The sequence below is a fragment of the Micrasema longulum genome, unplaced genomic scaffold (assembly GCF_059751315.1).
Source record: "Micrasema longulum isolate JH-2025_06_02 unplaced genomic scaffold, ASM5975131v1 h1tg001834l, whole genome shotgun sequence".
Lineage (NCBI taxonomy): Eukaryota > Metazoa > Arthropoda > Insecta > Trichoptera > Brachycentridae > Micrasema > Micrasema longulum.
The window spans coordinates 233014-257075 of NW_028279008.1; the positions used below are offsets into that span (position 1 = coordinate 233014).

The 24062-nt window shown below is 31.0% G+C and overlaps 1 long non-coding RNA gene across 1 annotated transcript in view; it reads left to right on the plus strand.

Annotated features, from left to right (window-relative positions):
• The window catches only part of LOC148273793 (uncharacterized), a 33640-nt gene extending 10992 nt beyond the window's left edge, over positions 1-22648 (plus strand). The window contains exon 2 of the long non-coding RNA XR_015824472.1: positions 22438-22648. This is a non-coding gene — a long non-coding RNA (uncharacterized LOC148273793). The remainder of the gene's footprint in view (positions 1-22437) is intronic.
• Positions 22649-24062: the final 1414 nt, after the last annotated feature.

Genomic DNA, 24062 nt, shown 5'->3' on the forward strand with positions numbered 1-24062 from the left:
TATTACAGCAGCTGATAAGAGAGTACAACAAATTTAATTAATTTCTAGCTTGGGCCATTCGTCGTAAAGATAGGTTATTAATTTCAGTACTCGGATGTGCAGGAAACGACTTAAGCGGATAATATGCATTGATGTATAAGTACGTTGCAGTATGCATAAATCTGATCAGAGAAGAACGTTCGAATGTCACAGTGAGTCGCGGGAGAAGACTTGCAAATATTTCCTAGAGATGGTTTGAATTCCGGAAGCAAGGCTGTCCAACCGGGAAGGAGGGAAAATACGGCCTATTGAGATGCAAATTATCAGGGCTCTATTTGCTATCGCCGTTTGTGGCATCATCTGCCGCGGCGGGGAATGGACTGCACTCTATGAATCGGGAATGAGAGCGCGCCACTTCACTCAAGGAGTTCCCAGGAATTTTATTTACCTCTTTAAGTTGACCGACTGAGGTTATTCCATCAGTATAAAGTAGTCTCGCTTCTATAGAATTATCAATCGGCGCCCCTACTAGTTTACCGACGCCATTTCTTACGAAGTAAAGGCGAAACATGAAATATCTTACCCGCATACTGCAGGTAGTAGAAAGGGTGGTTGATTTGGTAGTTGGACATTCTAAATATAATTGTCAAAAATAAATAAATATAATGCGTTCATTTTAAGAAAAAAACACAAACAAAAGTGTATATTTTATGGTGGAGATAAATACTTGCGCTTACTTATTTTCGGCCGTGAGATTAAGTGTCCAACTATAGCACCCAGTAGAGAAGAAAAAAAAAAATTCTAAAAAACAAGACAGTCAGCATAATACAAGTCTCTCTAATAAGCGGGTAAATATTTTTATGAAAAAAATGCACCCAGATCATGACTCTACAATAAAGTAACGAATACGATAGACAGTGTTTTGAAAAACAACGAAAAAAAAAGCATAAAAAAGCAAACAAAATAGCATCACGCCGTTTCCCCGTAGGGGTAGGAAGATAGGATTGAAAGCCACATCACTCTAGCTGTTTTACACCTTTTTTAAGCATTAAGGCTTGCTCTGATGGTAAAAAGTATCGTAAGTAAATAAATTATTTTGTAAAAAAATAAGAATTGGGTTGCAGTAAAAAAAAAACAACAGAAATAAAAGCAAACATGGAGACTCCCCGTTAAGTATATTATGGTTTGTAGACGTAAATATTAAAGTTTCTGAATTATATTTTTTCTTCTGGAATAGTTTATCCGCCATAGAGTAAAAGCATACCAAGTCTGGGTTATAAAGCTAGGCAACCCACGTTTTAAGATGACAGAAAATAACAAAGCTTTTTTAGTCGCAAAATTCGGCACAAAGGATACCGCACGAGATTTTAAGTGCTTCACTGAAGAACAAACTGGATGGCTTATGAGAATATTTTTTACAGTCATAAAGAGTACAAACAGTACATAGTCACCGTAATGGCGGGTTCATTAAAATGTTCAAAAGGACCTCCGATAGCGGGATACGAGAAACATTATTCGAGAAAACGGACAAAAAAACTAATTAGACTAAAATCTACATTTTCAATTCACGAAAATAAGATACATAATGGCAGATTTTAATACAAAAAGTAAATCGACGGGGGATCGAGACTCATTGATAACTATATTTATGCAAAGCAGCAGCTTGTGAGGACGTGATCAGAAGAATTCCTGCTATAGACTTGACTCGTGTTTTATGGATTGTACGTAGAATTTCATCACGTATTGTTAACAAGTTTACAAACTTTCCTAATATTCTAGTTAATGAGATTTTCTACTTACCCGTGACAGTAAAAATATCACACACGTGTAAAAGTAGACAAAATTAATTAAAATAATTTCATCCCATAAAAAATGTTGTTATACGCGCAAGGAGTTCACAAAGTAATATTTTTTACACCGAGATAGAAATAACATATCACTGCTCGCACAGTTTGTTATCTAGCACCGTTTCTGTGATATTTTTACCTTTGACGTAACAATATAGTAAAGATACATGGCATAATCCTCATTAATGTAATGTTCGGCGCTAACCAATTCACTTCCGATCAAATTTCCGATGAAAAGTTTATACGTGGCTGATTATTTAGCATAACTGACATAAACCTAACCAAGTTGCCATTAAAGTTTTTACATTTCTAAAAGAAAACGATAAACTTATCTATGATAGGATTATTTCGGAAGTAAACAAAGCACGTCGTTCATATTCATATCATATACCAACAAAGTAATATAAAAAACTCGTAAAACTTGATTCTTTGCGTAAGCGCTTATCTTTCCCATACACGTCAAAACAAGTCAGTTTCTAACAAGATATTTAATAAATAAAACTAAATAAAATGATTAATGAACGATTAAAAGCTGAATGATACAAATTTTACCATTGACAGTTAAGGTATTTGCAAATAAGACCTGTATTAATTCTAGAGAGTTGATAAGAATCAACGTTGAAATTTATCAAGTTTGAAACGGTTAACTTCAAAGGAAGTAAAGAAAGCAGTTATGGAATTTCCCCCAAAAAGTACTTTTTTATATTCCTTCTGGTCCATTCAATGAAGCTAATTTGGAAATGTTATAAAGCAAAACTTTGGCGTAGTAGATTTGTGAAACGAGAGTTTTATCTCAAGTTGACGTAATGTTCTTTAGGTTGAAAGTACTAGCATTATATAAAAGGCTCACATTTGTACACAGCACATACATAGTTTAATATTACGTGACAACTTTTATATTTAGTTACTCTTTATGGTTTAATCTACCGGTCTAAGGAAGAAGGTAAAAAAATTCCATATTAAACATAATCTCAAACATTTAGAAAATAAAAATATATCTGTCCTAAAACGATCTCGTTCCCACTCAACACATGACTTTGGTCTTATGGAGTTAAGATTTACGTTTCAAAAAATGTTTAATAAGCTGTATGTAAATACAAATAATAAAATAATATAAATTATACATATTCGCCACAAACACTATATGTCTATTTCAACATAAAAATTAAAGGAGTAATTTTCTTTCCGTTAACCAAACCTTTTAATTAGTTAGGCTTTAGAGCCATTCCGTAAATAATAAAATATCGTGTATTAATATAGACGATACCTGAATCTGTAACCAAACTGCATAGTATCCATCAAATAGGATTTTGATAGATCGAAAATTAAGGAACCTCCGATGAATTTCAATGAAATTTAATATCGTAGTCGATATTATGCACATAGAACCACGGTGTGGAATATTTCACGGGTTCGGAAGGTCAAATCAAAACTTGTATCAAAATACTCGTACACAAAGAGCGAAGTATTAATTAGTTTATTCATTAGAAAAATGGCACTCCGATGCAAAGGAAAAATGTAATTATGAATAATCATTGTTCATTATTTGATTATGTGTTTGCGCATGATTACACGTGCTAATTTATGAATCCTCTCACATGTTTTATGCATTAGGCGTATTTAGTATTTTTAGGTGTTTCAGGCGAACAGCGTAAATAAAGCAGAAAATATTAAGTTTGTAATTCGTGTGAAAACATATGCTATTAGGAAAATGTGGAAAATCTCTTTCGAGTTTTTGATCGTGGAAAAATTATGCAAAGTACACTAGTCAGGCATGCTACATAATATATCGCTACAAAAATATGCAAATTAACAATGTTTATACAAGTTTAACACGCTTCTATGTCAACTCGTAACATAAAGATTTATGAAATTATTATTTGAAGAACTAACTTTCAGATTTTCCACGTTAAATTATTTTCTGCGATTCTGTAGTCTGGATTTAAAACACTGAACACATGTTCAGAGATGCATTTAAGGTATTTTACTTAATTACTATTCTAACTTATTTAGTAAGATTCAAATACTTGGTTGTAGTTTATTTTCAAGCCTAAACAAAGGAAGGGTCGTGTTCTAAAACCGATCGAGATAATTTTTTTAAATTTTTTTTTTTTATCATATTGAAAACATATTATACATAATTTTATACAATATTCCCAAGGAGTTTTTTAAAAAAAAACTCATTTAGGGACATACAGATAATAATTTTTTTAGAGACGTTTTTAAATTTTAAACTATAATATTATTTAACAAAAGCAGAAAAATTAAAATTATGATATACTACAAATTAAAAAGGGTATGAAAAATACTTGAAAATAACAGAATAAACAGAATACTAGGCATGGAAATAAATTCAAAATAATGTTTACATTATGCAATCTGGGAAAGAAAATTGAAAAAGTTTAAAAATTACATGGATGTATATATACATACTGAACTAGTACAAAATAAAATCATTTTTTTTAATTAACAAAATGTGCGCACACCCAATACAGGTTATTTTTTTTTATCAAAAACGTTGAAAAAATTGAAATTATGTATACAAGCCAAAAAAAGTATATAAAAAGAAAAAAACACAAATAACATTTAAATAGTATTAAAAATTACATATACAAGCAAAAACGGTGAAATATTAAAAGGTATATGTTCAAGTGTTTAAATTTATATTAAATTTGTTTAAGTGATTTAACGTAAATTAAATGCGAAATTATATTAAGTTGTTTAACTAATTATAGCTATTTTTTGTTCACATTGTAATGTCTCAGAAATAAGTACCGGCAACTGTCAAGAAAAAAGAGTAATAGACAACAAACACGACAGGTTGGCAACCCAGAGGATCAGAGATGTAGGCAAACATATAAAAACACTGACGCAATGATTGCTATCTTTTCTCTATCTCTGCAGCTCGCCACCTACTACCGAGATCCAAGATCTTTGTCTTTCGAAATTATTTTCAACCGCGTAGTAAAAATACATAAATTCTAAATTCAGTGCTCATTTGTATGGGTAATATATTCAATAATGAATCTCGTTCATTTTTATTCTATTTTATTTTAGCATTAATACATAGTTTTCAAACCTCATGCAAGTAGCGACATTCATTTTATTAAAATGTTTAAAACAACATTTTGAAGAGCAAAGTAGGGCCACGAGTGAAATGTTGGATGTAGGACTTCAATCGACTTTCTACACCACATTTTAGCCTGCAGTGCAGGACTAAAAACATCTACGCGTAGCGTATACACGCTGATAGTCCTACTTACAAAGCCAGTAGTTGAGTCGACAATTAGCCGATCGTTAATGACTGATCTTCACCACAATTAGTGACTCCAGCAACGGTCCCCTCACAACATGTTAATTTAAACAAATATAATGAAAACATAACTATAAAAATACGAAAAATGTTTATCGGGACCCTCAACTATGTAGTTCAATTTTTTAAAAATAAAGTCAAGTATGGGATTCTATATGCAACATTCCTACTACAATAAATCGAAAAATCTCTTTTTGATTATAAAAGTCGCGTACAATTTAATTAAGTGTTATGAACTTCAGAAAAAAAAGAAAAATTAACAAATAACCTAGAGCGTTGGAATTGACAATAATGGATAATAAAAATAACAAAGTTTTGAAACCGACGCGAACAAGTTTTGAAGAGGTCTACAAAGTAACCAAGAAACTCTTGTAAAAGAAAGTAACGAAACCAGAAGAAAGACTTTGGTAAAGACAAAGTAAGGTTCATCTACCCATGAGATTGCCGAGGAAACGGAGCCTACCATGACGTAAATTGAAAGGCATATCTAACATTGATTAAAAATACTAAATACGAAAATATTACAAGAAGTATTTTGTTAAGAAAAGATTATTGAAAAAAAATAAAGCCAAAAAAATTCGTGAAATGATTTTTATTAAAGGACAAAAAGGAATTTGTAATATAATTTTTATTTTGTAGAAAAAAAATATGGATCAAAAGATAAAATATAATTTTGTCCATTTTTGATTTAATACTGCTGCGGGATTTAATTGTACGAATGAAGAGATAAATTTTACTCGCGTACGTATGAGATTATATCGCGTGTGTAGATGTGTCGTTCACAGGAGTAGGTGTAGGCGGTAGATACTCGGGAGTCGGGAGTCGGGAGCAGCAAAGGCGCGAAAAGTATGAAGGCAAAGGTTTTAGTGTAGATGGCGCCGCTGTATTCCGGGACTGACGGCCAGAGGAGTAAGCGTCTTTTGACATGCTCAAATTAAAACGAAGTGCTCTACGAGAACGTAATTAAAAAAGAGAACAAAAAGATAAAAAACAAGGTTTAGCGGACGGTATTATGAGTTTACAGAGATCTACGCTGTGATTCACGGACCTGTTTATAGCTATTTATAAACATCGAATTAAAATCACAATCGGTGACAGTAACGCGGATGGAACTAAAAGGAGCAAAATAATGAGATAATAAAATACTTTTAATTGTATTTATCGTTAGTATAATTGAAGTAAGTCACGATAAAATACATTAAAAAACATGAGATAACATCTGAACGCAATTGCAGGGTAACTTGAAACGTATTAAAAAGGGAAAAAAGTTCGGTAAATTTTACACAGCCTTCATATTAATATCACAATTACATAGTGAAATATATTATAATCCAGGGCCGCGATTACTAACGCTCCCTTCGTCGGTAAATATTGAGTCAGTATAAAGTGAATATGTGAATATTTGTATGAATATTTAAAGTGTCTTCGTCGGTAACCTGTACGTGAACATGTTAAAAAAATGTATGCATATTGTAATTACTATACAGAAATCACAATTTTACTTTGTAGACAAATTGAAGACATGTTAACTTCTTTATTGTAATACGGGCCTTGAATCTTAATATTAGTAGTTAAACACGTCATTTTTATTGATAAAGAGAGCCAAAACAGTAAAATTAAAATTTTTCGATGTGACCGGTTAAAATTCTGAGAATAAATCGTATAGTTCAAAACATGAAAGACAGGATTTTTTTATATTGGCAGTTGAAATATATATTAGAAAAGATGCGAAAAGAGCAAAACCAGCGGTTATATTTTCAATCCATCAAAATCGTTCTATGAGTCGGACAAGTTTGTTGTAGTTTTCCCGCCCTCCCAGTGCACGGGGTGGTTAGTTCCGGTTGTGGAGCGGAAGTAGGACCGATCAGCGCAGATTTTGAAAGCGCAAAAACATCACAGACTTGGTACTGCGGTTGTTTTTAGGCAGGAACCGAGATTAACGAGTCACCCGTTGTTTACCGCAAATTAAGCACAAACGTGCTGGCAAGTTGGACTGGTACACTGAAATTTCGACGATTTTTCACGACCTCTGCCAGCGGGCGGTTATTCTGAACGTTTAGGACTAGTTTAAAAATGTTTGGACAGGTTATGATTAAATTTTCCGTAAAACAATCTTAGAGTTTAAATATTAATTGGCTAATTTAAGTTTTTGCATCACAATATGGGCGGTTTACAATTGGTTCTATATAAAATGGATATATAAATTTTAATTTTCATTGGAACATGGTGAACTATGTGACTAATAAATAAATTACTAACTTAACTTAGGAACTTAAATATTAAATGTGAGAAGTCAGGTTTTGAAAAAATACGGAAATTATCAACATTGAAACAGAATAAAATAAAAATCAATATCGGTAGTAAAAAAATTCTCATTAAAAAAAAAGTTTTAGAATATAACTAAATGTGACAAAACGAATTTACGGTAGTTGAATTATAAAACTGAATCAATTACAGAAACAACTGCAGTAAATTTTCACGAGCAAAAATAATAAATCGATCTTTATCCGTCGCAAAATCAAGTATTATATATCTTTCGTTTTGTGTACACAAAATATAGAGTTGCCTAAGTATTGCACGTTTTATTTTTATTCCAAGGCTATGGGCCAATTTTTAAAATTTATGTAAAGTCTATTATGTAAAGTGGATAAATATATATTGAAACGACACGATAAGAGCACGTTTAAGAAGGGTTGAGCGGTTTTCAGGTTGAGAAATTTTGTACAATGTAAGTAGGTATAAAAATATATTTATATGTCAAAGTTCATATGAAGACAGAGGTCATACATATGTGCAAATTCCTGGTTGAAAAACGATAGTAGTTTTAGCAAAGCATATTTTAAAATGAGTTGTTTTTTGTGTAGAAAACTGAATATTTAATTTCTGTGTAATATGAACATCATCGTGAACTGAAGCAAAAATGATAAAAGATGAAGCACAATACAGAACAAAATTACCATATTACGCCACACTGATTTTATCTAACAGTTACATATGTATGTTCGCTAACAAACGTAATTTGAATATTTTTATCTCGTCGGTAGCTAATAATACTTTTTGTATACTTTTAACTTGGGACAACATTTTCCGTAATACGGGCCATATGGGTGACAAATGGTAAGGACATTCGGGAGACCCCTGTAAAAGAATCAGAATAACGTACTGCGTGTCTTGCCTATATACTGCCTCATCTTGAACACTGATCATTTTATATTCTAAATAATATTACTCCCGAGAGCATTAAAAACATAACGCACGCTTTCGCATTATACGCTAGGACGCGCAGTAAGCAGAGTTTTGCGTATTTTAAAATAAAACTTCCATTTTACCACAGAACGCAAGCATAACCTCAAAATTAATTACGATATTTTTCTTTATATATAAAGATTATTTCTTTCAAATACACTGATATATTTGAGCGAAATTAATTACAAGTTTAATTTTGATATTTTTCTTCGAATATAAAGATTACTAAAATCTTTGAGCAAAGAACGCGAAATACGATTTACTGACAAGGAAAACGGAACAATTTAAGCACAGACAATACAAACATATAAATCAACTGTTTTATTATTTGTATCGGTAAATGAAAATATCTTGAATTCAAGTTTTCGAAAGTGTAAACTTTGAGTTGTTTGTTTTTGTTCGTTGAAAACAATTTAAATATATATTTAATGTAATACTTTAGGTAAAATAAATAACTAACAAGGTAATATTGTTAAAAAATAACAAACTACATGTACGGATCTTCGAGAAAATATTTTTTTTATTGAATATGTAGTCAATAGATATTTTAATTATGCCAAATTGACGGTTAAGATGATTGAAGCGTCGTGAAAAATTAAATACTATTTCAAAGAGAGAATCAAAGTTTTATGAAAAAAGTTTAAAAGGAGCAATAATATTGTATATTAAAACCGGATCCGAAAAGAATCAATAATACTTGGATATTCTAAATCTATAGTCCACACGAAAAAAAATTCTTCTAAAAGTAATCTTTCCTTTTTAAACATAAATTTTTAGTACGTTTGTAGTTATGAATCATGAAAAGCTATTAGATTTAGTAAAATCAGAAAAAGGCCACTTTTTAATCAGACTGTCAAAATGTTTATTCCAGACCATTTGTTACTGATTGTCTCGACCGTAGACGAAACGAGAGTTCCTATTTCTTCGCCCTGATTAGGGCAGAGCGATAAAAAAGGTTCTCCGCTAAACATCGACCGAAAAATAAACATTTAAAGCTAGTAGCAAAAAATAAATCGTGTTTATGAATAATGTAACAGAAAAATCCCCGGAAATATGAATTAAGAGTATGTCAAAATAATTCCAGCTTCAATATAAACGAGTACCTAATATTAAAATGAGATCCCCTTTGAAAGGAATTACCAGATTTCTGTTTTATACTTCAAGGAGAGTTACAGCAAATACAGATTTGGTTTTGATTCCATGGAATTGTGAAAGGTCAAACGAAAATAAGGGGAAAATGTCCATTATAATATAAAATGTAGAATTCATTTTAATCAGATTCAGTTGCGTACAGCTTTAGCTTTATTAATTTCTAAAGACGAATTAGTGTAGTAATTTATGAACAATATAATGTGACCAAAAGAAAAACATACAATGTTATACAAATCGTACAAATTTAAATGTACGAATAATTAACGATATGGAAGACCACCAGTGATATAACGCGTGCCTTAAGCTCAGTGGTTTCGGATTTATTTTCGGGACGGAAAAAAAAATTACGGCATTTACACAGGCACGAGCAAAATATAACTGGACCGGTAAATCTTTATAACTCTCCGCAGCATACAAGTTACAAGAATCAAAAGAAAAAAAGCAAAACATGAAATAAAACATATTACAACAGAGATGAAGTACATTCTAGGCATCTACAGGGCTTATGACCTGTCATTGGCTGGTTGAAGTGGCCACTTTGCACACTGTGTAACATTCACTATTCTGCCCATATTTGAACTTATATATTCCTTTAATTTTTTCATCTGTTGATGTTTGTGAAGTTAAACAGCTAACACCTTTATTTATGCGGGTGAGATTCATCTCATTGAATTATTTCACCTACATACTAGGCAACGCCTGAATTATATTTTTTCAATTTGTATACTTCTTCGTGGACCAGGTGGATTAATCAACAATTTAAATCCAGTCCATGTTTATAAACATGTTTATAAACATCACAGACAAACTTAAAATATTGTTGATAAATCCACCTAGTCCATGAAGATGAATAGAAATTGAAAAAAAATACAATTTCAGGCATTGCCTAGTATGCAGGTGAAATAATTCAATGAGATGAATCTCGCCCGCATAAATAAAGGTTTCAGTTGTTTAACTTCACAAACATCAATAGATGAAAAAAATGAAGGAATATAGATGTTCAGATATGGGCAGAATGGTGAATGACAGGTCATAAGCAATGTAGATGCCTACACTTTTGTATTCATCATCATCATCATTCCCTTTCCGCACCGTATGGTGCATAATGTTAAATATTTCTAGTCTACAACACGTAGAACTAATATTGATTCCATATATATGTTCGGCATACTAAATGGTATAATCGATGTTCTATCATTACTAGGACAAGTAAAATTCAATATTCCTTCTCGTAGGTTGAAAAACAATGAAGTACTGTTCATCGATTAGCATAGAACAAACTACGGCCTTAATTCTCCAATGACCTGTCTGTCGTATTGTTAACTCAAGACAAGATCTGGAGTTTTTTGGTTTAAGTTTACAACGATTTAAACGAACACTAAATAAATAGTCCAGATTTTGTCTTGATGTCCCTTATATTTGTCAATGCTTCTTTCCTCTTTTTTTAAAAATGTTTTAAACTATTCTATTATTGTAATATTAAAACCCTATAAATTGTATACATGGACAATGTCCGTTAATAAATAAATAAATAGGGCACTGCATTGGTACACCAATCGCAGCGTATCTTGGTCATTTTTGTTACGTGAAGGAAATCAGTTTAACGCTTCAGATGCCAGTCCAGGAACTATGAAATATTCTGGTGTGAAAACACCCTTTTAAATAAATATTTCATACCAAGCATGTCGGGAATCGAACCCGAGACCTCTCGCATGGTAGGCAAACGCGCTGACCATTACACAGCGAGGCTGACGATATATATATACACCGTAGATATTTAAAAAAACAGTGTAAAATAAATAATTTAAAGACGAATGAAATACGAATAGGTATATAAAAATAATAAAACTGCAAAAACAGATTGAATGTAAAATGTTCCTTTGATAGCTTACATGGCTGGCAAATGCAAAGTTCATTTGTTTATTCTCGTTTCCAATCCAGGGGCAATGTTTATATGTTTGGAAGAACGTTCTGTATGGAGTTCTCCAGGAGGAAACAATTCACGTTCACACCATGACACAGTTTGGATGTTTGCTCTGGATAATGGCGGCCATCAGTGCTCCCCGAGCTGCTGCGCTCCTGGGAACGTGACTGGACAAACTAATATGTAGCATACACTCCTGATTGCTCCTGTTTCGTGTACTTATCGGGATACATCTACTTTGAATACTTATCGATACACGTCACTAGCCGATGTCTGGAATCCACAATGATCAGATTTTAAAAATATTTCCCACTTCCTGTATACTCGTTCGCACGAAAAATTCAAATCGGTCAAAATAAAGCAACACATAAACGCGTCTGTCTATACCCACATAAAAAAGACAAAAATAATCTAAACTTTATCAAATAAATATGTTCATTTGATTTATTATTATAATTAATTTAATCAAACCAACACAGTTATATAAAATTAAACGACTCGAACAAAGACAACAATTACTCTAAAAACCTTATTAAAAAACATTTAACAAGTTTGCAGTTTAATTTTATTTTTTTATTTTTTTTTAATTTTATTTATTTAAAGAAAACAGCCATTACAACAAAAAATACAGTATATACAAATAAACCAAAATTTTAGGCCAATTATAGTTTTCTATATAAAAACTAAATAGAATGTAAAAAATTAAAAAAAAAGCGTACCTGTATTAAGCCACTCCGTATCATATCACTTGCAAAAAATAAAAAAATTAATAATAACTAAAAGTACAAAATTTAATTTATTATTATAATTTTTAAATAATTAAAAAAAAAAAAAACATTTTACGGATCCCCACGGAGTAGCTTCAGATCAGCTTTTCCTCTTAGATATAAATACAAATGTACAAGTATATAACAAATTACAAATGTTAAATAGATAGTACTGATTAAGTTAAATGATTATTATCTGCAATTATAGCCTTGGCATTTTTCTTATAGTTAATTAAAGTTAGAAAATATATATCAATTTCAAAAAAATGTTTGTTATAACTATTTAAGATTCTGAGAAAAGGTGCATTGTTGTTGTTATTTGTGCTTGATCTTCCAACATGAAACAATTGCTGCAGCCGAGTTGTGCGCTGAGGGATACGAATTTAAATTTTCTCAAGAAGTTGGGGACAATCTAATTTGTTATTTACTATTTTGTAAAGGAAGACGGTATCAGATATAGTTCTTCTGGATTGTAAGGTTTCAATATTGTGATATAGTACAGCTTCTTCATAGTTATTAAAATGTTCATTTTGTCGATAGTTTAGATGCATCATAATTTTTTTTTAAATCCTTTCAATTCTTAAAATGTATTTGGAGTATTGAGGAGACCAGACTGTAGAGCAATATTCAAGAATACTGCGGACATGTGCAAAATATAATATTTTTAGTGTTTGTGGATAGTTAAATGGTTTACATACTCTTATTATAAAGCCTAATGTTTTGTAAGCTTAATTAATTAATTCGCGAGTAATATTGTTACGATAGAAAAAAGAATTCTCGGAAAAAATCATATCTGTTGTTATATACATATACACAGGTTATAAACAATTAACAAATATAAAAATACAATTTAAAACGAAAAAAAATGTAGGTCATAGAATTCAATGAAGATATATAAGAAAAATAATTGAAAATAATAGAAACTTAATTATTATTTTTAAAAATTAAGAATAATTGGTTCTTCAAGTTTGATAAAGTTATAGCAAAAACACATATTTTTTGGTTGTTAGAGTGGAGTTGTTAGAGTAGAGTCGGAATGAATTCTCGGAAACAGAGAATTAATGTGCGAATTTGATCTAGATATATTAATATATCTAAAATAAATATGATGCCTTATTGGCCTATTAGACACATTGAAAAAATAGATACATTTGAGCAAATCAGGAACACTAAAAAAATTATTACTCAAGTAAGAGTATCTAAAGAGGTCACATTTAGGTAAAAATAAACAATGAAATTAAAATATCCATTGTTTATTTTGTGAAAAAAATAGAATAAAAACGAATAAATAGAAAATTAAAAAATAACATTAACAAAGGCAGATCGTCATTTTTTTTTCACCAAGTTTTAACAAGTTTGAATAGCGACTAGTCGTAAATTTTGTTACATACATTAAAAATATCCACGGGTTACGAAAATATTTGAGGTACGGTAGGTACCTACTTTAAATTGTCATGTCGGTATTTATTAGTTTATCTGGTCTTTAAACTCATTTTGGAGGAGCAACATGTCCTTGTTAGTGTTGACAGGAAATACTAAGAGTAAGCGGTTGTGAAATTTTTTCGTTTTATAACGGACAATAATAGGTAATTGTGTATAAAGCTATAGGTACGTTGAGCAAGTATTACGTTTCGACGTAAAGCCATAAAGTTAGACGCAGAACCTGTATAAGGCGGAATAACGTACGATGCGAAAGAAAAATGAATGGAAAATAGGAATGAAAAGGTAAAGACGGACATAGCTGTTGGAAAGAAGAAAAGATATGGTCTAGATGGGAGTGAAAGAAAATTCTTTATTATCCACGGGACAATTCAATACTAGGTATTAAAGATCGAATTATTAGATTCCCAGAATAGCAGAAGGAAGATCCTTTAAACTTTTGATTTTACATTACTTTCTAGCCACGGAAGAGAAAGCATATATACGTGTCTATCTTGAAGTATTTGTTGGATTTGGTCATGCCATGTCTTTCTCGGTCTTCCTCTATTTCTGCATCCATCAACATTTGCATCGGAAATATTTTTAGTCGTTTTTTCGCTGTCCACTCGCTCTATATGTCCAAACCAACGCATAGCTCTTTTTGTGATTTTGTCGATAATGCTTATCTCAGTCTTGCATAATGTACGGATCTCAACATTTGTACATCTATCGTACATAGTTTTACCACACATTCGCCTAAGAGATCGCATTTCGACAGTATTTAGCCTACTTTCATCCCTGTTTTTCCATACTTCGCTCTGATACATCAAGGTCGAGACCAGGACTCCATTATGAGCTGTTAATTTTGCCTCTTGTGACAAACATTTATTTGCCAAGGTTGATTTAATGGCACTGTTCACTCTGTTCCCGGCACTCACCCTCCTTTCAATATCTTTCTCAGTCATTCCATTCCTAGTAAACATACTTCCCAGGTATACAAACTCCTCTACCTGTTTTAGTATAACCCCATTCCCAGTGATTTCATATTTAGTCATACTTTCATTTCTTTCAAAAACCATCACATTCGATTTATCAACATTCATTAGCAAATCGCTTCCCTCGCATACATCGTAGATCTTTGTTATCAAGAATTGCAGTTCCTCTCTGTTGTTAGCAAGAAGCACGGCAAGAATGAAGTACATAATTACAAATAAAAAAATAAATGAAATTTAGTAGGATCCTCAAATTTGAAAGGATCTATTCCAAAATAATTCATTCACAAATTATTATTGATGAATAATGTATGAAAGTGCGTTCAAATGTATACGTCAATGAGTTAGTGCCTGTCGGTGAACCAAGTAAGTAAACATTTTTTTCTTGTGTAAGCACGCACATTAGACTGATTGATATAAACACATTTTTATATTGACACAAATAAGTAAAGTTGATTAAATATGGACTATACAAACGTTAAAACCATAATACGGTAGGAGTTGTAGCTAACACTGGTTTTATATTATTAAAGTCATTTTGGTATGAATTAGGCTGGGCTTTCTTTGTCAACGGTGAGACTCTCTTTAACTAGAGACATATTATATTTGTTATCAGAAAGAAAAAAAAACACACAAATGTCGCAGGAAGACACGCGCTTTTTTGATGACGTAATATAATGTTTCTCGGTGTTTACTGAATGAGAAGATAAAGTTTCTCCAAAATATCAGACAATTGCCACACGAAGTTATTAAGCCAGAAGACAAAAATAAAGTAAGACGCATGAATATATTTCCACATTGTAAATTTTCTTATTCTTTTGTCGATAAATTTAATACCCTTAAATTAATAATTAAAATAAACACGTAAAACATAAAATAACTATTTTGCAAAAAAAATATCGATTCGCGAACTTATTAATAAAAGATTTTGATTATGTTTGAGTATTAATAGAAAGCATCCATACAAATATTCTCATACAAATAGTTGTTGTTTTTAAATATATCAACACGCACCAACAATATGTATTGTAGAATATATAATTTAAACATACTTACGTGACAATTTTAAAACGCGTTAAATAATATAAATATTTATTTTTATTTTTATTTTTATTAAGGAAAAACAACAGTTTTTATATAAGAATACAAAATATAAAAAAATAGTACACACATCCAGTTAAAGTTTTTCACAAATATAATTAGAGAACATGTTACACAGTAAAGAGAAAAATAATATATTACATAAGACATGAGAAAAAAAAAGCTCATAAGAAGGTTAAGGGATGAGGAAATAGATTGGAGGAGTGGAGGAGAGGGATTTTCATAATATAGTCGACCAATTCAAAAATTTGATATTATAATAAAATAAACATAATTAAAGGAACATAAACTTATTACACACTGACAAATGTTTTATTTTACAGTGTTTCAAAAAGTTTTTTTTTGAAGTCACAAAATTTTGTATTAAAAATATCTAAATGGGGACAAAGTAAATTAAATTTGGAGCAGCTATGTAAAGTAATAAATAATAAGTAAGTAATAATAATAAAAGTAATAATAATAAGTAAGCTAAATATGAAGTAATAATGAAAAATGCAGATCTGGACCAAGCCAAGGCTGATACTTAATGTAAAATTGTTCTCTTACATGCATTCTGAATTTCGAGAAGAATGAACGCGGACGTTTTAATCACTCAAACATATTTAAAATTAAACACTTTGTATATAAGGACCACACACGAGTTAAGTATTATAACACAACTAGTTTCAGGTATTCTGATTATCCATCATCAAGTGTAACTATAAACAGGTGTAGTTAATAGGTAAACGGTGTAACTGTTAATTACACCTGTAACCGGCAACGGTTACTGTTAACAGTCTTCTACTAGGCAACGCCTTAAAACCAATTTCCAATTTTTATACTTCTTACAAATGAAAAGTCATAAGCCGTGTAAATAACAAGACTTCCATGTTTCCTTCTAAGATTTTTTTCCCTCTCTGTTTCAACAAATTTAGATCTAAATAACTCCCCAGGGAGGAAATCCTGCCAGTCTGCATACATATACAATAATATTCAGATTATTTATTTATTTGTTTAATTTAACAATACGCCCAAGGGGCATTTACAAAAAATAAACAGATAAGTACAAACATAGTAAGTAATAATTTAAAAGATAAACAACGCTCTTTTGTATACATGTAGAAACAATAAAAAGCATACTGCCATGCAAAATAAAAAGTGAAACTTTACATAGTAAAAAAAGAAAAGAAAAATATATATATAAGAAAAGTAATTGAATTAAAAAGCAAATTGTAAATAAATTGAAAAGAATTTAAACAAAAAAAAAATATATTTACATATACTTATACGTTTAAAAAAAATGGTATTAACAAATTTATTATTTTCTTTTTTAATATTAATTTCACAGAATGTTTGAATGTTTTTCTTTTCTTTTTTAATATTAAGTTCACAGATTGTTTGAATGTTTTTATTTTCTTCTTTTATATTAAGTTCACAGATTGTTTAATGTTTTCTTTCCTTTTTTAATATTAAGTTCATGGATTGTTAAAATTTGTTAAAATTTTTATTGTTTAAATGTATTTATTTATTTATTTATTTATTTATTTATTTATTTACGGACAAAGTCCATTATAAACATTACAATTAAAAGAAATTTTTACAAAGGAATAAAAAAATATAAGGAACAGAAATAAGCAGCAAAGACAGATGATAGATTTTTTAGATTAAGTAAAAAGCATAGGCTAACTATACAGATTCTTTAGCTGATTTGTAAAGAAAGACATCCTTACACCATAATAATCAAGATCTTGATGATCGTTCACCCGCCTGATTGAACTGTATCTATGTATTGTTACAAGAAATGTACTATTTTTTTTATGTACCGTCCCAAATGAGTTTTCTCGTACAACTCCTGGGAATATAATATCATGATATTCATGTCTTATATGTTTTATTAATAAATAAAAAAAAAAAATAAAAAAAAAATTATTGTTAAAAACAAATAATTAAAATTAGTTAACAGTAAGTATATATAAGATAATAACATAATATCTGGTACACAAACATATTTGATACATAAATTTCAGAAAAAGATAAAAATACACATCAAAAATAAAAAAAAAATTGTATGAAAAAGAAAGTTTTATTACGACATTAATAATTAGGATTATACCTATCTATCACACAAAAGCGAACCTGACGTATTTTGATACTGCAATAACTGTGTGTATTTGTCTACCATGCAAAAGGTCTCGGGTTCGATTCCCGACATGGTTGTTATGAAATATTATTTGAAATAGTGTTTTTACACTAGAATATTTCATAGTCCCTGGACTGGCACCTGTAGCGTAAGACTGATCATCTTACCTTCATGTAACAAAAATGATCAAGATACGCTGCGATTGGTATACCAATGCAGTGCCCTATGCACCATTAGGTACGGAAAGTGAATGATGGGGGATAAAGGATGTATCATTAACTACGATGTTTCCTTTTTTTCACAATGTGATTAATACATATAACAACGAATATACTAAGTAGTTCTGTGCAGCTATAATCGTTTAAAATTTACGTTTAAGAATGCAGTTTTCTATTTATTTTTCAAATATGTACACAAAGTTTGTCTGTGAATAAGATGGGGTGCATCCAGTTAGCAGTAGTTACTTCTGAACTTCATTCCAAAGAGAAACACACAAAAGAATGTAATTATCGACCGGAGTATTTCCGCGCAACAAACCAAATGTAAACATTTAGAGATCGAGTTCTATAGCCACTCCTCTTCAGTCGAGGGCAAAACAAATAATGGAACACACTGAAAAGTCTCGTTACACGTTTTCAAATATGAAAATAATGAACTCATTCGAATTGTGCATGTGAAAATGTTTTGAGTATCGGCAAAAGGGCAAAGAATATCGTTTCTCTCCAAGGCCCCGATTACAATGGGAAGTTAACATTTATCTTCAATTTTATCTTCAAAGTAAAATAAGTTTTCTTTAAGAAAAGCAGAATAAGCATACATTTTTTCTTTTCAATAAGTTCAATCATAGATAACTGATGAAGATACTGATTAAGATACTATAAAATGCAGAATAGAAGCAGCCCGAACAGGATTTAACAAAATGAAAGATCTTCTATGTGACGATAATATAAACCTTAAGCTGAGACAACGAATGGTCAAATATGGCCTGTCTTGCTGTACGGTGTAGAGGCGTGGACTCTAAAAGTTATATTATAAACCGCCTTGAAGCATTTGAACTGTAGATCCACCGTAGAATGTTAAGAATATCTTGGACCGATATGATAACCAACAATGGAGTATTACGTAGAGCCAATACTAATAGAGAACTATTCACCACTGTTAAGCTCCGTAAGATTTCATATTTTGGCCATGTGTTGAGAGGTGATAAATATGCCATACTTCAGCTTGTCATGAAGGGGAAGATCGAGGGACGTAGAGGGGTCGGAAGAAAACAGCTTTCCTGGCTTCGAAACATCCGAGCATGGACCGGAATTAGAGCTTTGGAGGAGCTGTTTCGCACTGCTCACGATAGGGAAGCTTTCTCCCAAGTGATCGTCGGGGGGACCCGACATGACACGTGAAGAAGAAGAAGATGAAGCTACTTGAAATATTCATGCAAATATACACAAATATCCATTTTTCTTTATAGACAGTCGAAGATAACTCTGTTGACTTCCCATTGTAATCGGGGCCCAGGTAGCAGGAACGCTTCGTCAGGCGTTGGCGTCGCGTCGTTAAAAATAGCGAATAGCTTTGAAATATATTACTTATCCATTCAGTTTTCAAAACGAATAAAATCCGAATTGTTTATTGCCAAACAAACTCATAGTTTATTACAAAACATAAATTTAAAATAAAAACATTCATAATTAAATAGTCAAAATGATTTTGCTCAAAATTAAAAACGGTATGATTGTTTTTTTATAATTATAAAGCCACATGATATTTTATTTATTATTTGATGTTTTATAGCTAACAAAAAACTGGGGTATGTTTATATGTGTATTGTTAATTACATTATAATTTTTACGACTAAAATTTTTTTCTCTTTTCTTATAAAATTTGCTAAAACTTTTAGTGGAAAGATAATTACGCCAAATCAAATAAATTCATCATATTTTAATAAAAACAAACCTAGAAAAGATTTTATATTTTGACAAACTTTTAGAATATTGATAAAATAACTTATGTTGGAATATAAGTCACCGATCGTATCTATTTCCTTATTTTTTTTAATGTACCAACACATAAAATTGTATTTAGTTTTATAAATGAATTCATTTGATAAGTTTAATTTAGTAATTATTGATTTATATTTTATAGTTATAATTTAATTGACGATTAAAAAAGGTTCGGTTAATTCTATATAAAGAAAAAAAAATACTAACGGATGCCTGGACTTATATATTCTCTTCAGTAAAATTTTCTTTGTGTCTGTTGTAATATGTTAATAAGTTATTTTATCATCAGAAAAAAATTCCATCGAGAATTGTCAATAAATAATTTAAATCAAAACAAAACTTTAGAATATAAATATAACATTAGCAGCAACGTGTATTTCGGATAATATGTCGAATGTTCTCAGAATAATAAGAACAGAGACTTAGTTTCAACATAACAGTTTACATTCGAGGGCTTAATAAAATATTACGATGAAAGTTAACCGACACGTATAGTGTGTTGAACAAGTTGGAAAATTGTTTTTGGTTTGTTAAATCTTTTCATCCAATAACAGGCTTCGATGTTCCCTTGTTTCGATACACGAAGCAAACACCCACGTGGCGCTAAAATCGCTTTCAGCAGTAAATGCATGCCCAGCGTATTACCTTCCGTCAGTAATCGCAGGAAAACGGTTCAGTTTTGGCTTAGAGCCGAGTAACTTTGAATAATCCGGTCAAAGTTCGCAGAATGGAAGATCACGGAAAAAATAAATAAGGAGCAATAAATCATTTTCTCACAGTGAGCAAGTTTTAACAAAAGGTATCAAATGACGACGGCGAAAGTTTTTCTTTGGCACAATGGGAAAACCAATAAGAACTAAAACAATATTTTAAGGTAAACAAATATTAAAACTTGGCAACGAATGTATTATAATACAGAAATTGATATTTTCTGTGACAAGCTTTTGTAAAAATTATAATAATCCGGTGAGATTTTGATATCGATTTAATAACACTTTATTTTTTAAAGGGACATGATGTTTTTAAGAAAATTTAATTAATTTATATAAAGATTGTCTTAGCCTGATTCATACGTAAATATCGGATAAACTATTTTATTTATGGGAAGAAAATTAATAAACGGTTTCTACATCTTACAAATGTGCAATAACCGGTAAAATAGTGATTCACTTATAAAATAATAATTAAAGTTGTAGTTCTAAACTTAAGATACTGACATATCATGGTAGAATTGTCCAGCAGGGCCTCGATAGTTCGAACCGCAGCTGATCCGAAAGCCTCTATGATCTGAACGACCCTTCTACCTCGGGGAAGCTTCTGTAACCCTTGTTATTTGAATCAGATGACATTTCCGGCCAAGATGCGGAAGATTTCGACTCTGAACATGACTTATCATTAATCCTTTTTCGAAAAAGAGGCTTGTGCAAAGTAGGGATTACAATTTCTTAATAAACAATGCTGATATTGATTGTCTGTAGCCTTTAACTTATGTAGACATAGTAAGAAAAGCAAGAAATGAGCATGATAGCGAAAACAAAATAATTGAAGGCATCGGAACTCAAGGCGCTGCAAAGATTCTACATGCTCTAGCTGAGTTTGCCTCGAATACTTGCTTGGAATGGGCGGATAAAGTCGATATCTCGATTCAAGGGATAAAGCGTTTTTGTGTCGCCAAATAACTCTCGTCAAAGCACGATGCTGAAATTATTTTAGAAGGTTGGATTAAAAGCGTTGTACTCTAATAATTTAACATTTTGCATGGTTAAAATGTACTTTTAGTTACAAAAACTTTGTTTGTTCAGACTAAAAAAATTTTTTGGGTGTTCAGACTATCGATGCCCTGCAGTATTTTGATAATTTATGTAAATAAAGCACGCAATATTTTACGTTGGCAGTTATTAATATTAGTTACCAGTGAAGTTTATCGTAAATATTTGATTGGTAATGACAAAATTTAGTGTCGGTCTCAAAATGAAAATACGGACATATACACATTTACATAAATAATAATAATCATTATGATAAACCAGATAAAATATTACAATAAAGATTGTTTACACTTATCAAATGTAATTAAACCTAATTTGATAATATTTTTTTTGTCATTTGATTTAATATGCCATGAAAAGGGATTTGTTTTTGACTGGTGAGAAGTCTAAACTGTCTGGGAGGAATAGCGTCACCGAAGAAACTACATTTGCAAGTTTTGCTAATGATGCAGAAGTGGTGACTGCGCATCCTCATTTAAGTTTTCGATTGCTCAAGAAAGGAAGCCTGACACGTCATAAAGTTAGCAGTAATTTGCCACTCAGAAGTAATAGGGAGAACTTTGCAATCCCCTTTGGGGACTGATCTCACATTTGAAACTAAACTCTGGAAAAGAAGAAAAAAATAAAAAATCTTGCTTTTGACATTTATTTATTACAAATTAACACTGGAATTAAACGATTATTAATTATCACGATATTTCTATTTAACCCTTTCCTGCCTGGCGGAACTAAATCATGCTAAGTTTATAAGCCTATATCTAAATACTTGTAATAACTTCGTATAATTTTCTGTCTGGTGGAACATCTAGGTACACTTACACACCTAGCGGCAAAAATAAAAAGTATTTATTGAGCACATTTTCAAAATGGCGGCAGTTATAATACCGGTGACATTTTGAAACATTTGGATTTTTTGCAGATATTATATTAGGTAAGTGCTTCGAAGTTACGTTTATTTGTTGTTTACTGTGTTTATGTTACTGTAATGTTTATCAGTAAATTTTATAATTGTTTTTACATGTGATGGACAAGCGTCGAACCACCGCCAAAAGACTGATGTCCTAATTATGGCTCAAAAACGTAAGTCGTTACCCACGACCTCAGATCTGAACAGAAAACCTATTAAGAGAAGAAAGAAGAATAATATGTCTGTTACCAATGATGTTTGCCAAGGAAAAAGATGAATACATTGGCCTGTATTCGGTAAGAAAAATGGTCGATGTGAAATGTGTAGTTTGAAGAAAATAGAACCGAGGGCTTGCTCATCGTGTTCACATTGTTTAGTGTATTTATACTGCAACGATAAGAATAATTATATGAATAAATATCATAATATTGCTTAACGTTTATATTTGAATAAGTATTTACTGTCTGAAGGGACCCGAAAGTCTCATTGTTAAAAATCCAGAATAAAAAAATAGTAACAATATTTATAAAATACATTTCATCTTAACATATTACAACAGAGATGAAGAACATTTAAGAAATGGTAATATATAAGTCTAGGCATCTACAGGGCTTATGACCTGTCAATGACTGGTTTAAGTGGCTATTTTACACACTGTGTAACATTCACCATTCTGCCTATATTTGAACATCTATATTCCTTCAACTCTTTCATCTGTTGATGTTTGTGAAGTTCTATATTACCTTTTCTTAAATGTTCTTCATCTCTGTTGTAATATGTTAATATAAACAGCTCTCCAGGGAGTTGAATCCAGTCCTTGTCTACAAAAATTTGGACAAACTCAAAATATTGTTGACATTTCATCTTATTCAAAATCTAACCAAATCTTAATAACCAAAAAAACAACTAAAACAAAGTTGTTAAATACCTTGAGCAGAAAACGGTGTCATACTATGATTATCAGTGCAAATAAATAGATAAAATTAAAAAAAATACTTTTGCAAAAAACAGACAGATTAAATAAAATATTTAACTTTTATGAATTTTATCGTTTTTAACATGAAATATAATTTTGAAAATGGCGTACTAGATTCGATATCTTTTAGCCAAAAACAAATTAGTAAGATTAATAAACTGTGATAATTATTCATTATTAAGAGCGGATCATTTCCACAAAGATGACGTAATCATATTACACGACGAATGGATAAATGAAGAAACTGAGCTGGCCATTTGCTGACCTGAAATTTAAGGCTAATTCCGATGGCAAGCTGACTCCGCAAGCTAATGCGAAGAAGAGATATAGAGAATTACACCAGAAGGGAGACGCCCGCTTTATTACAGGGGTAGGAGGAGTGTGGATGAAGGTATCGGCGAAGGGCGGAAAAGAGGGGAGGAGGGAGTACACAGGATATGGAGAACGAAGTTTGACGCACGTCTGTGTTTTTGGAACAAGATATAGTTTTAGCGATTTGGGATCACAGACTTCCAAATTACATACGTGGAAAGCCGCTCAAAATGAAGCGT